The following is a 15,246-nucleotide window of genomic DNA, read 5'->3' as shown; positions in this document are numbered from 1 at the left end:
GATCCTTCTGAGGAGACTTCTATTTATGATTACCCAATAGAATCTTTGTAGTTATATCCACAATTTCAAAGTACCAATTGTCCTTAAAGGATTCTTTTGCATTGTCAGGTAAATTTCCTCGTGATTATTTCCCTTTAAATCTTGTATGTTTACTTAGCATATGTACCAACAAACTAACTTTGATCTTGTTCCAATGTTTCTTTCTCCTCTCCATATACTCAACATCCTCATAACTCCTATATTATATATAATTCTGTTAAGTTGAGCTTTCTGTTCTTAACTTCCTCGAGTTGTATTCTCTGTAAATGCTATGTGTCTACTTCTTATATGTACCATCATAATTGCAATGAACTTGCTCCAGAATTCAACTGTCCTTTTCAAATGATAAACATTCGCCTAAAGCCTCTTGTCCAATTTATACAATTGTATTCGATGTCATCATATTAACCTCGGACTTGCTCGTTGTGAAAAGGATTCTAGTACTGGTTACTCGTTTCATAGTTCCAAGTGATCTTGAGGTTGACATCCTCGAGATTCATTCTGCGTAAGTGCTGTTCCAACAAGAACTTGTTCCAGTGTTTCACTGTCCTCTCTACATGGTAAAAATTCGCCTAAATGAGCTCGTCTATCATTTAGAATTCGTTTCAACATTAGGTTCATCAGGATAACTTCATCTTTTCTCATTCATTCTTTTTAAATGTATCGACTTATATCATCATACTCACATTGAACCTGTTCCACTGTTTCGCTGTACTCTCTACATGATCAACATATGCAGAAGAGCTACTTCTATTACCTTCTGACTGTCGGTAAGTATCTTAAACCTCTGGCGCCACATGCATTCTTATCCAGTTTACACATTCCATTACATTCACATAGAACACCAGGCTTACTTTACATATAGCAACGAATTCCTGTGGGTTGTTGCTCCAATGCTCCTCTTGACCATAGCAATCTATCTGGGATCAATACATAGTAATAGACATACTCTGCATCTGGAATGCGATCGAAACCATCCAATGTTTGATCAGTCTAAAGTGTAACGGTTAATGCTTCCCCATATCTTTTACATGTTTCAGTAGAAGGAATGTCTAGTTACGTTTCAACATATCCATCTATTCATTGGCATGTAGTTGATCCAACTACAGCGATCTGTCAAATTGAAATTAATCAAAGAATGGGATAGGAGAATAACAGTGTAAACATTATTAAAGACGCCTTTCGATGCCAATTCATTAATACATAAAGTCGAAGTGCTTTACGTGAGTACCTGTCATGTGGCCCTTTTTCACGGTGGTACTTTTTCAACCAGTGGATGATTAAAAGCTGAACAACTCACTCTTGTCCCTTTTGTGTATATTACACGCAGATGGCAATATTCATATGTACATGGATGTACCCGTCCATGTACAAGCACTTTGCTCAAATATTCGAGCTATATAATCTCTTGTCATAGTAGTTACGTTGGCGATGACAGGTGTCATGAGCAAGCTCAATCTACCCCGATATAATGTCGCCCAACCACACTAGTATGACTGTGTTGTTTCGGAAACACACCTGGTAATTGGTAGTCCAAGACATAGATCATATTAATTGACAAGATTTTATTTCAGTGGTAAGTTGAGCATACACTCAACCATGTAACCATAAATCAAAGAGTGGGACGACCTTGCGCTACGTTTATCCTTCCTGGTACTACGGGTGGCCAGTTGCCCGCAGGACTATGTCCTGGCTGGTCAGTTGGTTGAGGTTCCTTTGGGATCCACGTAGTGGCTGTGGTTGAAACCCAAATTCGCGGGGAGAGTAAGTGGCGGTTAAGAGACTGATGCACAATAATAGTCAATATTTTGGGATAAGTTCGGTGCAGTTGCCGAAAACAAGATACCCCACAGATGGAGTGACTGTGGGACTAAGCGTTGGAAATGAGTTGGTATTAATTTTATATGGTACGGGATGAATGTGAGGTTCGGTGGGCCTTACCCCACCCGTCTACCTTATGAATGTGTCGTATGTTTTTTCTCTTATGAATATGTCGTATAAATGAGATGTGTGCTGGGTTGAATGATGGTGGATGAAATGTATCATATACATATAATACCATTGAATTTTCCTTCCTTGTCCCAATATGTTCAGGGTATACTCTGTTCATATAAGAATTACCATAGTGTGTCCCTGTGAGTAAGAACAATGTCTACTTATTGATGAATCGTACTTCGGTCTACCGATTACGTCTCTAGGTGCTGTTCAACAGAGGCCATACAATGGTCAAGAGATTAGATAGCTCGAGTACTCCAACAAAAGTACTGGTAAATGGACCGGTCAGAGACAATGTACAAAAATTGCCACCTGTGTTCTTCATTGAAGAACAATGGGGCGATGGTATACCGTTCTCAAGTCTACCCAGTGGATGAAAAAGACCACAGTGTATGTGGTGCTCTGGCTAGACGTCTTTTCAATTTATGCAAGGACTAGGTCAGGCAGTAAATTGTTAATACCAATTTATAGTCCCGAAAGACTACATGCATTGGTAGCACCTATCTTCCCCCTGGATTGCATGATGATGTGACACTCATCAAGAAAACATGCCCTGGGGGGCAATGCATTCTTACAGTTTGATATCAAAGAGTTCATCTACATAATGAAAAACTTCTTTCATAATCTCCTTTACATAAGTATGTGGCTTAAATTTGAGTTCGTAATTCAGCATTTAAACATGCTATCGACCAACCATTCCTAGTTATGTAGCAGGGAGGGTGATACAAAAACGGCGTTAAAATTGTTTTCATTTAACTCCCAGTGATAACTTTAAACTTATCGTGTATTTAAACAGAATGCTAATAAATATTTATTTACTTAAATATTTAATTATTATTCCATTATTTACTATTAAAATTTAATTTGTTGTAAATTAAATAAAATTTTAATAAAAAGTTACTTTTTTATTAAAATATTTCTATTCAATAATAAAAAAAAAAAGTTCTTATTAAATTTAAACACGAATTTTTAATTAATTTCCAAAGAACATATCTCATCTTACCTCATTATACTATTGCCTTAGTATAAGCTTGATGGGTATTGAATTATTACTTAAAATAATTGGCCTACTTTTAGGTTAAGAAAACAGCTGCTGTTGTAGTTGTAATTACATTTTACAGCATCAGCTGCCGTGTAAGATTTTACTATTTATTTCGTCGTTTTTTTATTTTTTATTATGAATTCTATAAATAAAATTTAAATAAATTACCAGCCAAGTTTAAATTGTTTATTAAGATATTTATCAGGATTTTCCAATGAAGTGGAATGTAATTAAAAAATGTCTTGTTAAATGACTGTAAACAATTAAGTGTAAATTAAAGCTGGAATATTATTTCATTTTGTGTCTTTCGTTGAGTGAAGTGATTTAGTAAAGTAATCGAAGGCATTAAGTATGGAAATTCGAATGATTTAAATGTGATTTTAATTGTTATTTGAACGAGGAGAACATTTAATTTTTTCTAGATTTGCAACTAGTCGACAAACTAAACTAATCTCAGGACTAATCTCTAGACTAGTCTCTATTGTTGATGCTTCCTTGTCTCTAGCGTCTGGACTATTTTCTAGACTAGCATCTAGACTAATCTCTAGACTAGTCTATTGACTAGTATCTATACTTGTCTCTAGAATAATCACTGGACTAGTCTCTGAAGTAACCCCTAGACAAGTCTCTGAACTAGCCTCTAGACTAATCTCAGAACTAGCCTCTAGACTAGTCTCTGGACTAACCTCTAGACTAGTCTGTGGACTAGTCTCTAGACTAATCTCTGGACTAGTCTCTAGACTACTCTCTCTATTTTTGATGCTTCCTAGTCTCTAGATTAGCGTCTGTACTATTATCTAGACTAATCTATTGACAAGTCTCTTAACTAGTCTCTAGACTAGTCACTGGACTAGTCTTTGAACTAACCCCTAAACAAGTCTCTGAACTATCCTATAGACTAGTCTATGAAGTAGACTCTAGACTAGTCTCTGAACTAGCCTCTAAACTAGTCTCTAGACTAGTGTCTGGACTAGTCTCTAGACTAGTGTTTGGATAAGTCTATAGACTAGTATCTAGACTAGTCTCTTGAATAGTCCCTGTACTAGTTTCTTGACTAGTCCCTGGACTAGCCTCTGAACTAGCCTTTAGACAAGTTTTTGGACTAGCCTCTAGACTAGTTTCTGGACTAGTATCTGGATTCACAGGCTGCTAACTCGTGTATTGACTAGTCCATTAATTAGACTAAGGGCTAGACTTTTAACTAGTCATTAAAATAGTATATTGACTAGTTTATTAACTAGTCTATTGAAAAGTCTTTGAACTAGTCTATTGACTCCATTTACTAGACTATTTACTAGTCTTTTTGATAGTCTATTGACTAATTTATGGACTAATCTGAGGACTATACAACGAACAAGTTTATAGAGCAATTATGGTCTTGTATATGGACTTGTCTATAGACTAATGTATCAACTTGTTCATAGACTATTCCACTAGTCTCTGGACTAGTCTATTGTGTAGTCTGAAGACTAATGTATTGACTTGTTCTAGTCCATTAATAAGTCTATTGATTAGTCTATCTACTAAGTAATAAACTAATCTATAGTCTATGGACTTGTTTATAGACTACTGAATTAACTAGTTCATATACTAGTTTATTAACTAGTCTAATGATTAGTCTTTGACTAAGGGCTACTCCATTTACTCGACCATTGACTTGTCTTTTGATTAGTCTTTTGACTAGTCTTTTGATTTGTCTTTTGATTTATCTTTTGACTAGTCTATTGGCTAGTTTATGAACTAATCTGTGGACTATATGGACTTGTCTATAGACTACTGAATTAACTAGTTCATATACTACTTTATTAACTAGTCTAATGATTAGTCTTTGAATTAGTCTTTTGACTAAGGGCTACTCCATCTACTCGACCATTGACTAGTCATTTAATTAGTCTTTTGACTAGTCTATTGACTAGTTTATGAACTAAACTGTGGACTATACTATACTAGTTTATGGTCTAGTCTTGTTCATGAACTAGTCGACTAGTCTCTGGACTAGTCTATTGACAAGTATCAGAACTAGTCTATTGACTAGTATCTGGACTAATCTATTGACTAGTATCTGAACTACTCTATTGACTAATATGTGGACTAGTCTATTAACTTGTTTATGTAAAATCTAATCCATTAACTAGAATATTTGCTAGTAGGACTCTACAAACTAGACTGTGGAAAAATCCGTTAACTATTGACTAGTTTAGGGACTAATCCTAAGCCTATGGATTGGACAAGTCTTTGACTTTATTGACTAGAGAGTATTAGACACACTCTGACTAGAGAGTTACAATCAATAGACTGCTTTTGACACTGATCTATAATAACTATTCTTAACGTTTATGTATCAACAGTTTACTATATAGAAGAAGAATAAAAGGGGTGTAGCAGTAGTTTCCAATGTTAAAAACTTTTATCTAGAGACAAAGAAAGCAAAAGATAACAAATAAATTAAATTTGCATAATTATAAAAAAACAACACATTTATAAGTAGCCTATTTATAGGCGTTAACAGATTGTCAAAATAAAGCAAAATGAAACTTATTTTAAAATGAAAAAAAAAATTATTTAAAATGAAATATATATGAAAATATATAATATAAAAAGTTCTAAAACAAATCCTTCATACAGTTTTAATAAATATTTTAATTTCTATTTTTGTTTACACCTAAAAATCTGCTACAATAATATTAAACAAGTTAGATTAGACAGCATATTTATCATTGTTATTTATTTTTTTTCTTTATTATAATTTCAAATTTTATTGTAAAATTTATATGTTAATAACTTTATTGTTATCATGTGTTTATTAAATTAGCATAATATTATTGAAACAAAATTGAAAAACAAAAACCTTTTGCATTCATTTAGGGGTATGTGTTAAAAATATTATCTTGTTTATTATCATTTTACAGAACATACATACATTACAATTGTCGAATGTAAAATTGTGTAAATTATATATTCATAGAAAAACTATATAAATATAAAATCATATTTTTTTCTTAATTTTCAACAAAATTTTATACAAAATTTTTAAAAACAACAAATGAAATGTACTATTTTCAAATACAAGACTCAAGTACTTTTCTTCAAATGTTTGAAATGATTTCAAAAATAAACTCGGTGAAAAAAACAAATTTAAAAAAAAATGTTCTCAAATTCACACTTTTCGAAAGAATTCATAAAATTAGATAAGTTAGGTTAAGCAAATAGCTAAACTCCTAATTCAGATCTATACAAGACTTTATGACCCTCATGGAATTCCATAATAATAGGTCCTCCTATGAGCCTAGCCCCTATGAAAAGCCCCCATCAAAATTTCACTTAAATGTCCACAATTTTATTCAACAATAAACGGCTTAAGTATGTATACCTGAGGCAAGGTACAATTCAACTTGCAACATGTTTTTTAAGGCAACTAAATCATATTATATTTTTTGTCAAAGGTGTAGGGTACTTGTTTTTTTTTGCAATTTTAACTTTAAATTGTGTAAAAAGAAAGCTATTAATAAGTCTTAAACAAACAGAAAAACTTTCACTTTAAATAGGTAATGTAATTATATCTTACAAATGCATGACTTGCTTTGCTTGCTTGCTACCTTTAATAACTTTAGCCTTTTTGCCTTTTTCATACGAAGAAAAATTAGAATTAATAATATTTGTTGCTTAAATAACAATTTCTTAAGAAAATAAGTAATAAACAATTTATTTATGAAGTTTTTTTTTATTTATTTGGATGCTTTGTAGTTGAAACCTTTTTTTGGTAATTTTAAAAAGAAAGGAAAAGAACCAGCACCCAGAATTATGCTGATGATTTATAACCTTAAATAAAATGTAATTTGTTGGGAATATTTTATATAATTTTATCCTTTTTTTTGTAGCTAAATAAAGATTAAATTTAAATTTATTTGTATGTAGGTTTTCGAAAACATCATCATAATAAAAAACAAAAAAAAAACCAAGAAAATGTAATAAAACTTACCCTTCAACAAGGATTATTTTAAAATAAATTTATGTTTTATTTTTTTTTTTTTTTAAATAAATTTTTATGATGATAATAGTAATACAACACCTTGTTTGTTTTGCTTTGCCTTTTTAATATTTTTCGGTTTTTTCTTTTTTGTTTTCTAAAATAAATTTTGAAAATTTCCTTTTTATGTATTTGTGTCAGCAAATTAAATATTTACTTTATATTTTCAAATTTTTCTATAATTTTTATCTCTTAAGTTTTATTTATTAAGTGGGAAAAAACAAACACTTTAATTGTGTTAACAGCTTAAACGGAAATGAAAACTATTTCCTTTTTTTCATATCTCTCACACTTCCTATTCATAAGCCAAACACACATACACACGTAAACACTCACACATATAAACTCAAAACTTTAAAACAAAGTCATTTAACAATTTCTTTTTTGTTGTTAACAATTTTAATTTATTTTCTTTTTTTTGAAATTTCCTTTAGAAACATAAATAGTTATCTAAAAAAAATAACAGCGAATTTATTTAGAAATTTATGATTAAAATAATTTTATTTGAATCATTTAGTTATTTCCGCTAAAACAACCGTTTAGGATTTGCAACAAATGCAGACTAAAAAACTTTTCATTTGTAATCAAACAAAAACATCTGTCTCAAGTGTCGCCAAAAACGAAGAAGGCCAAAACGATATCAATGTTAATGTTAAAATGTTAAAAACAAACAACAGCAACAAAAATAGGCGGCAACAACAAGAGCAGCTGTATTAACAAACGGCACTTAACTGTCTAGTTGTTCACAAATCCACAATGTTTGTTATCATACTTTTAGTGAGACTGTTAAGTTGTTGATAAAGTTTTGCAGTGGCATGTTTAAACACAAACACACACACCCCCAACCAACAGCAATTCTAAGTAACTCTCATCACCCACAACAGGATGTTGTTATCATCACTGTTTTTTTGAGAAATACATAAACATTTGTATAACAATACAGCACACGTTGTTATTTATAAACCTCCCCCGCCCCCTTGCACCTCTCTTTCACGCTCATTTATAGTTATTTTGTTTATGTTCTCATTTAACAGTAGAAGAGCGTAAGTAAACGTCTTTTCATTATAAAATGTTTATGCTTTTGCATGCTGTAAATGTATAAATATGCTTTTACAACATGCGCTTTATAAGATTTATCTTTCTCACTTCATAAAGGAATTCAAACGTTAGATTTAAATTTTTGTAATAAATTAAATATTTATGTAAAATTAAAAAGAATAGCATAAATTGCTTAAATAATTAATATTAACAAAGCATAAGAGTATATAATGAACTGGAGACAGATTTCAAAGAAATTCATTATAAAGTTTAAAATAAACTTTTTTTTAGTAAAATTTTAGACACTTAACCAAAGATGAACTTGATTTGAAACTTTCAACAAGAGAGCAACAAGTGGTTTGTATGTAAAGAAAAATATAGTTAAAGACACGTTTTTCTAAAGAAATTTCATCTTCTATTGTAATTCATTATAATGTTTAACTCCCTAATAACATGACTGCCGTGTGGTATAATAATCAGAGAGACCACATTATTTATGTAAAATTTAATCGTGTTATTAGTGTTTAGAAGTGAAGGGGAGTTTGTATTGGGGCTTGGGTCAAATGGGACCCGATCATTACGGTAGTGTTGTTTACAGTTCTATAAACTAAGTTTACTCGATTTTTGTTGAAAAAGCCCTATTCGGGGATACGGTTGTATGGGGGCTAAGCGAAATAAAAAAACCGTTCGTTTCAAGTACCAAATGTCATCAAATTGTCATGAAAATTGCGACCTGTGCACATAGACACACAAACAGACAGACACACAGATAGACAGACATACATACAGAGACACAGACAGACAAACATACAGACAGACAGACAGACAGACAGACAGACGGACAGACAGGCAGGCAGGCATACAGGCATACAGACAGACAGATAGACCGACAGACAGACAAATATACAGACATACATACAGACATACAGAAGACAGACAGACATCAGCCCAAACGCATAATACCCTCCTCAATATAGTGGTGTAGGGTAAAAGAAACTTCACCTTAATTTTTATGTTGTGAAATTGGTCTTCTTTTATTAACGTCACCTGTACGTATACGTGTTAATGATTTATTTATATTACAAATATTAAGTATACGCCTAATTTAGTGAAGGACTTCATGTTGTTTTTGTATTCAAACAAATTCTTTATGACAAGAACTACAACCTCGCCTCAGAGAGTTAAACAAATCTCCGAACGTTTTAACAAAGATGAGACCCCCCAAATCTTTGGTAGCTCATAAAACGAGTGCATGACTTTGGTCGGAAGTTTTTTAAACCAATATTCTACTTAGTAAAACGAAATGGTCAGTAGATACCTGTTCTGGTAGTTGTTGTTGTTGAAGCAACATGCGCCCACCCTTTCATGTATTATCATGCAGTTGTGGTTTCGATCTTTCAGGATGGACTCTTTTTTCCGGTAATTGCCTCTTCTGTTGTTAAGGACTTAGCTAAAATGATAGCATGACTAGTCGAAGATTCGTTTTCTCCCTGTTCTACGACAGTACGATCATAGACAGGCTAAATATGCTATTGATTTCGCTAAATTTGCATCTTTTGCATTTTAAAGATCTGTGCTAAAGATACGACTGTGTTAAAGATACAAGATAGCAAAGAGCTTGTACAGGGTCCAACAAATCAAGTACTAAGATTTGAGATTTGAGCAATTATGGAACGTTTAACATTCACCTAGTTGTTGAAAGAGACCACAATGAGGTTGAATTCTAATTGACAGTGAGGTACGTAAAACACTAGATTTAATCCCTAATCTATTGACTTCATGGAGCACTGTAGCAATGTGCTTTACTGTTCTGTCAATACTATATTGGAATGTGTTTCTCTAAACATAAGCAAACAACATCTATACGTTTTTCCTTACACACACAGGACTCCTGACAGATTAAACATTGGATTTAATGTACGAATAAGGGCAGTAGTAGATCATTCAAATCTGTTGATTTACTGAAGAACAGTCCACTAAAATGTGGGATATTTTTCCACGATACAAGCAGGCTCATTCGCATACTCATTTGTGATCGATTGTCCAATGGATTGCATAATTCATTAAAGGAAAAACTTGTATTTTAGCCCATTTTTCCATACGAATGGTGAGACAAGATCAGTAGGAATGTGTTTAGTAGAAGAAGGAGGATGAGACTGGTTTAGAATCCCGTACATTGAGTTCTATTGTTGCGACTTTTAAACGTCCTAGCTATTGAACAGGGAAATCAGAGCGCCATTATCGTTGGCCTATATCTGAATTTTTGATTTTAAACTCTGAGGCATTTTCTCGTTAACCTTTGTTTTCCAATCATTTTCGAGAAAGATTCGTTAATTGTTGTTTGTTTTGTCTTGTGTTGATGTTGACAATCGTTTTTTTGCCGTCGTTGTTTCATTGTTTAATCACTGTTTGTAATTTTTGCACTTCAAAGGATTTGTCTCAAGCTCCTGTGTTTTTCGTTAGTATAATCCGTTAATTGTTGTTCATTTTGTTCTCTGTCACTGTTGGAACATGTTGTTCAAAGTTTTATTCATAAAGGCAGAAAAAGACTTAGTGTTGTTTTACAAAACTATATTGAGTTCAATTGTTAATTGTTTCATGTGAAACATCGAACACATTCTGATTATAGTAAAGCTCTTTTGAAAGCTAGATGGTGGATTTAGCTTAATATCGTGGAAAAATTGTCTTCTTCGATGTGATGTTGCAATGCAACTTCCCCCTTGATTGTAATACAAAGCAGACTAGTGTAGTTGAGTGTTAATAACACTGTAGCTACAAATAGTTCTAAATATTCTGCGTTTAATATAAATTTTAAAACATCATTTCCTTTCTTATTATTTTCCTGAAAATATGAAATTTTTAACTTCAAATTCTTATCACTGACAACTTAAATAAACATTAACCTGTTTCAAAGTGTAACCATTCAAAAGATCAAAATAATAAAAAAAAAGGCTTCTAAAAGTTTAACACACAAATTCTTTGCAACTTTAATTTGAACCGCAACACAAATAAAAATAATTATTTTATAGCAACCAAAAGAAATATAACCCCTTAGATACAGTTGAACATTAAAAGATATATTTATTACATTGGCCAAATGAAGTGTTTTATAAACCCCCCCTACCCCTGGCAAAAAAAAACTGGGTAAATAATAGTTTTTTATACAATTTTTATTCAATTTACACTAAATGACCAACAAGCAATTTTTAATTCAATTCTGCCAAGAATCTAGTAGATAAATGTTTTAATTGCTTTCTTTTTTTAGTTTTTTTTTTTTTAAACACGCAATTTTTTAGTTGTTGTTAACTTAAGGGAGTAAACAAATGACAAGAATAACAGCCAGCAGAAAACGAAAACGAAAATTAATAAATATTTTTGCATGTTTAAAAGTGAAGCAAAAGAAAATGAACATTGAAAATGTCACCAACAACAAGGTCAACTCTTTTTTTTGTCAGCTTAAAACTTATGTTTTTTTTTTGTTTAAGAAAACCCTTAAAGAAAATTGGGTCAAAACAAAAGAAGAAGAATAATTGAAAAATATATTGGAAAACAATTAACATAAATTCATTACTATGTATATTTATTTAATGCTTTTAGGTACCTACTTTTAAAATTAGTTAATTATCTCACCTAAAACTATGCTTTATATTAATAAATATAAATGTTAACTAAAAGTATGCTATATAATATGATTAATTGTTTTGTTTCGATATTATTTATAGTTTAAAATCAATCATATTATCTATGTTTATTGGTATTTAAATATTTTTTATAAGATTTGTTTTTTATTGTTATTTTTCTTCCCCGCTACTTTCATTACAATTATCAAGGACATTTCTTATAAATTGTAGATGTATGTATGTTTGTGTGAATGAGTTTGTTAGTAGAAGAGTGAGTATATAATGCACTATACATGATTGTACAGTTTCCAAGAGTGTTTCTTTAGAGACAATATTTTAGAATTTATGTAAAGCTTTCTAAGAATTAAGAAGGTGGTGTTTGTCTGATGTAGACAATGAAAGAATGTGTGTGTAAATTTATGCAAGAAAGAAAAAAAGGTTTTCTTAAATTTAATCTTGAATTTTCTAAAGAAATTATTTACATAAAATATCAATTTCGGACAAGAATAATAATAAATCGATTATTTTATACAAAAAAACTTTACTTGTCTATAGAAAACTTGTGCTTTCTAACGGAAAAGTTAACAATAAATTAATTTTTCTATAGAAAATTTATCCATAACTTGACTTTTTCAAAGAAAAGTTAACGAAAACTTGACTTTTTTAAAGAAAATTTATCAATAACTTGACCTTTTTAAAGAAAAGTTATCGATAACTTGACTTTTTTATAGAACACTTTTTGAGTCTTAGACTTTTCTGTGTGGTCTCCGGTAGGTTAGTGGTTAGTGTTCTAGTCCGATAGACCGGAGGTGGTGGATTTGATTCCCACCTGTGGCACTGGTTAAGGAGCGCACAACAGGCGCGCTAGAGGCCTAGGTGTATTTCTTCGGATTTGATGTATATATGTACATCCTCCTTTCAAACTAACTAACTAAACTTTTCTGTAGAAAATTTATCGATAACCAAATTTTTCTATAGGAAAGATATTAATTACTAGACTTTCCTTTAGAAAAGTTACCGATTACCAGAGTTTTGTAGAAAAAATATATCGATTACTTCACATTTCAATAGAAAAGTTATAGATTACTAGACTTTTTTATAAAAAAGTTATAGATTACTAGACTTTTTTATAAAAAAGTTATAGATTACTAGACTTTTCTATGAAAAAAGTTATCAATTATTAGACTTTCCTATAAAAGATATCAATTGCTAGACATTCCTATAGTAAAGTTACGGATTACTAGAGTTTCCTAGAAAAAATATATCGATTACTACACTTTTCAATAAAAAAGTTATCGATTACTAGACTTTTCTATAAAAAGATATCGAATACTAGACTTTTCTATAGAAAAGTTATCGATTGCTAGACATTTCTTTAGAAAAGTTATCACTTACTGGACTTTTCTATAAAAAATTTATCGATTACTATAATTTTTTTTTTTAAAAAGTTATCGCTTACTAGACATTTCTATTTTAATGATATTGACTAGACCTTTCTTTAGAAAAGTTCTCGATTTCTAGAGTTTTCTACAGAAAAGTTATTGATTACTAGCATTTTCAGAAAAATTATCAATTACTAGACTTTACTATAAAAAACTTATCGATTACTAGTCTTTTCTGTAAAAAAGTTATCGATTACTAGACATTTCTTTAGAAAACTTTAACGATTTAAAGCATTTCTTAAAGAAAATTTATTAATTACTAGACTTTCGTATAGAAAAGTTATCGAATGTTTTCTACAGACAAGTTTCTATAAAAATGTTATCGATAACTAAATATTTCTGTGGAAAAGTTATCGAAAATAAGGCTTTTCTAAAGAAATGTTATCGATTTTTAGACTTTTCTAAACAAAATTTTCTATTACTACAATTTTCCATACAAAAGTTAGCACTAAACTTTTCTATAGAATATTTATCGATTACTAGACTTTTCTATAGAAAAGTTACCGATTACTAGACTTTTAAAAAGAAAAACTATAAATAACTCGACTTTCTATAGAAAACCTATAGGTATCATAACTTTTCCATATAGAAGTTATCAACAAGTTCACTTTTCTATAGAAAAAAATCAATAATTTTACTTCTATGTTATCGGTAAATTTATCTTTCGCTGACTTAACTTTTTTACAAAAAAAAGATCGCTTGAGTTTCATAGAAAAGTTATTGCTAATTTTCTAAAGTTATCGAAAACAATTTTACAAAATTTCATAAATTTCTTTCTATAAATTAGTCCCTGATATTATAAATAGATTCAGACTTGATGTCTTACTTTTTGTTTGACCCTGCTTGTATATGACATTTTTCCACATCATTGATAATTGTCCTTGGAAGTCACACCTTTAAAAGGAACATTCTTATGTAAATGCTAAAATTTATGCAAAGACATAAATTGATAAACTACAATAAAACAGGAACAAGTAAGAATAAAAGACATCAACATGAAAAAAACACTCTTAAAACAAATACAAAATCTGTCATCCTTTAGAATCTTGCAATTTATGCAAGCAGACTGAGCCGGAAAACTCAATTTAATGTTAAAATGGAAAATTTCACATAAAAATATAACAATAAATGGAATTTGTAACATTCAGAACTAAACTTCAATAAAAATTTCTCTCCGGGTAGATTATGTTTTCCATTTAAGAAATGAGACAACCCGGCAAGCAGCCGGTACAAACAATTTGGTGACAACCAAGTTGTTTGATAAAAATCTGCAGCCGGAAGAGTCAACTATTTAATTATACTATTAAAAATTACTCTAAACTTCCAAAAATGTTTAAAATTTAACATATTTTTCTATAAATTCCTTTTAAACAACTCACCGCCATACAACTTTCTTGTCAAATTCAATACTAGCCATTATTTTCATTTTTTACACTATTTTCATTATTTATCTTAATATATTTTATTAAATAACACTTGCTCCATATTTATATAACTTTAAAAAAACATGAAATTACACTTTAAATTTTATTTTTCTTTTATTTATCAAAAATCACCACTGATCACAAGCAAAAGTATCACAAAACTAATGTTTTATTTACATTTTTCTTGTGTTTTCACAGCTAATATGTTTTGTATATAACAGCTAATAATACTCAACTGCTTTAACACTTACTATAAACGGTATTATCATACATATCATATGAATAATAATAAACACGGTTTTAACATCAATAGCATCACCAAAATATGATGACTGCGCAACCAAAAAGAATGTCTATGCTAAGCAGACTGTCGACTGATTAGCAAAGACATTTAAATATCTTTAAATATTAATAAAAACTATGCATGAATCTAGAAATTTATCATTACTATTTATTACTAAAATTTCTTTTGGAGTGAATTATGTTTTGCAATTACTACTCAAACACCGAGAAAATTCAGCGACCACCAAAATGTTTGCTAACAATTTACAGACTGAAACAACTACAACAACTATGCTCTTAAAATACCTCTAAAATTCCATAAATGAATCAAAATTTA

Source organism: Lucilia cuprina, chromosome 4 (genome assembly GCF_022045245.1).
Source record: "Lucilia cuprina isolate Lc7/37 chromosome 4, ASM2204524v1, whole genome shotgun sequence".
Classification (NCBI taxonomy): domain Eukaryota; kingdom Metazoa; phylum Arthropoda; class Insecta; order Diptera; family Calliphoridae; genus Lucilia; species Lucilia cuprina.
This window is presented reverse-complemented; position numbering follows the sequence as displayed.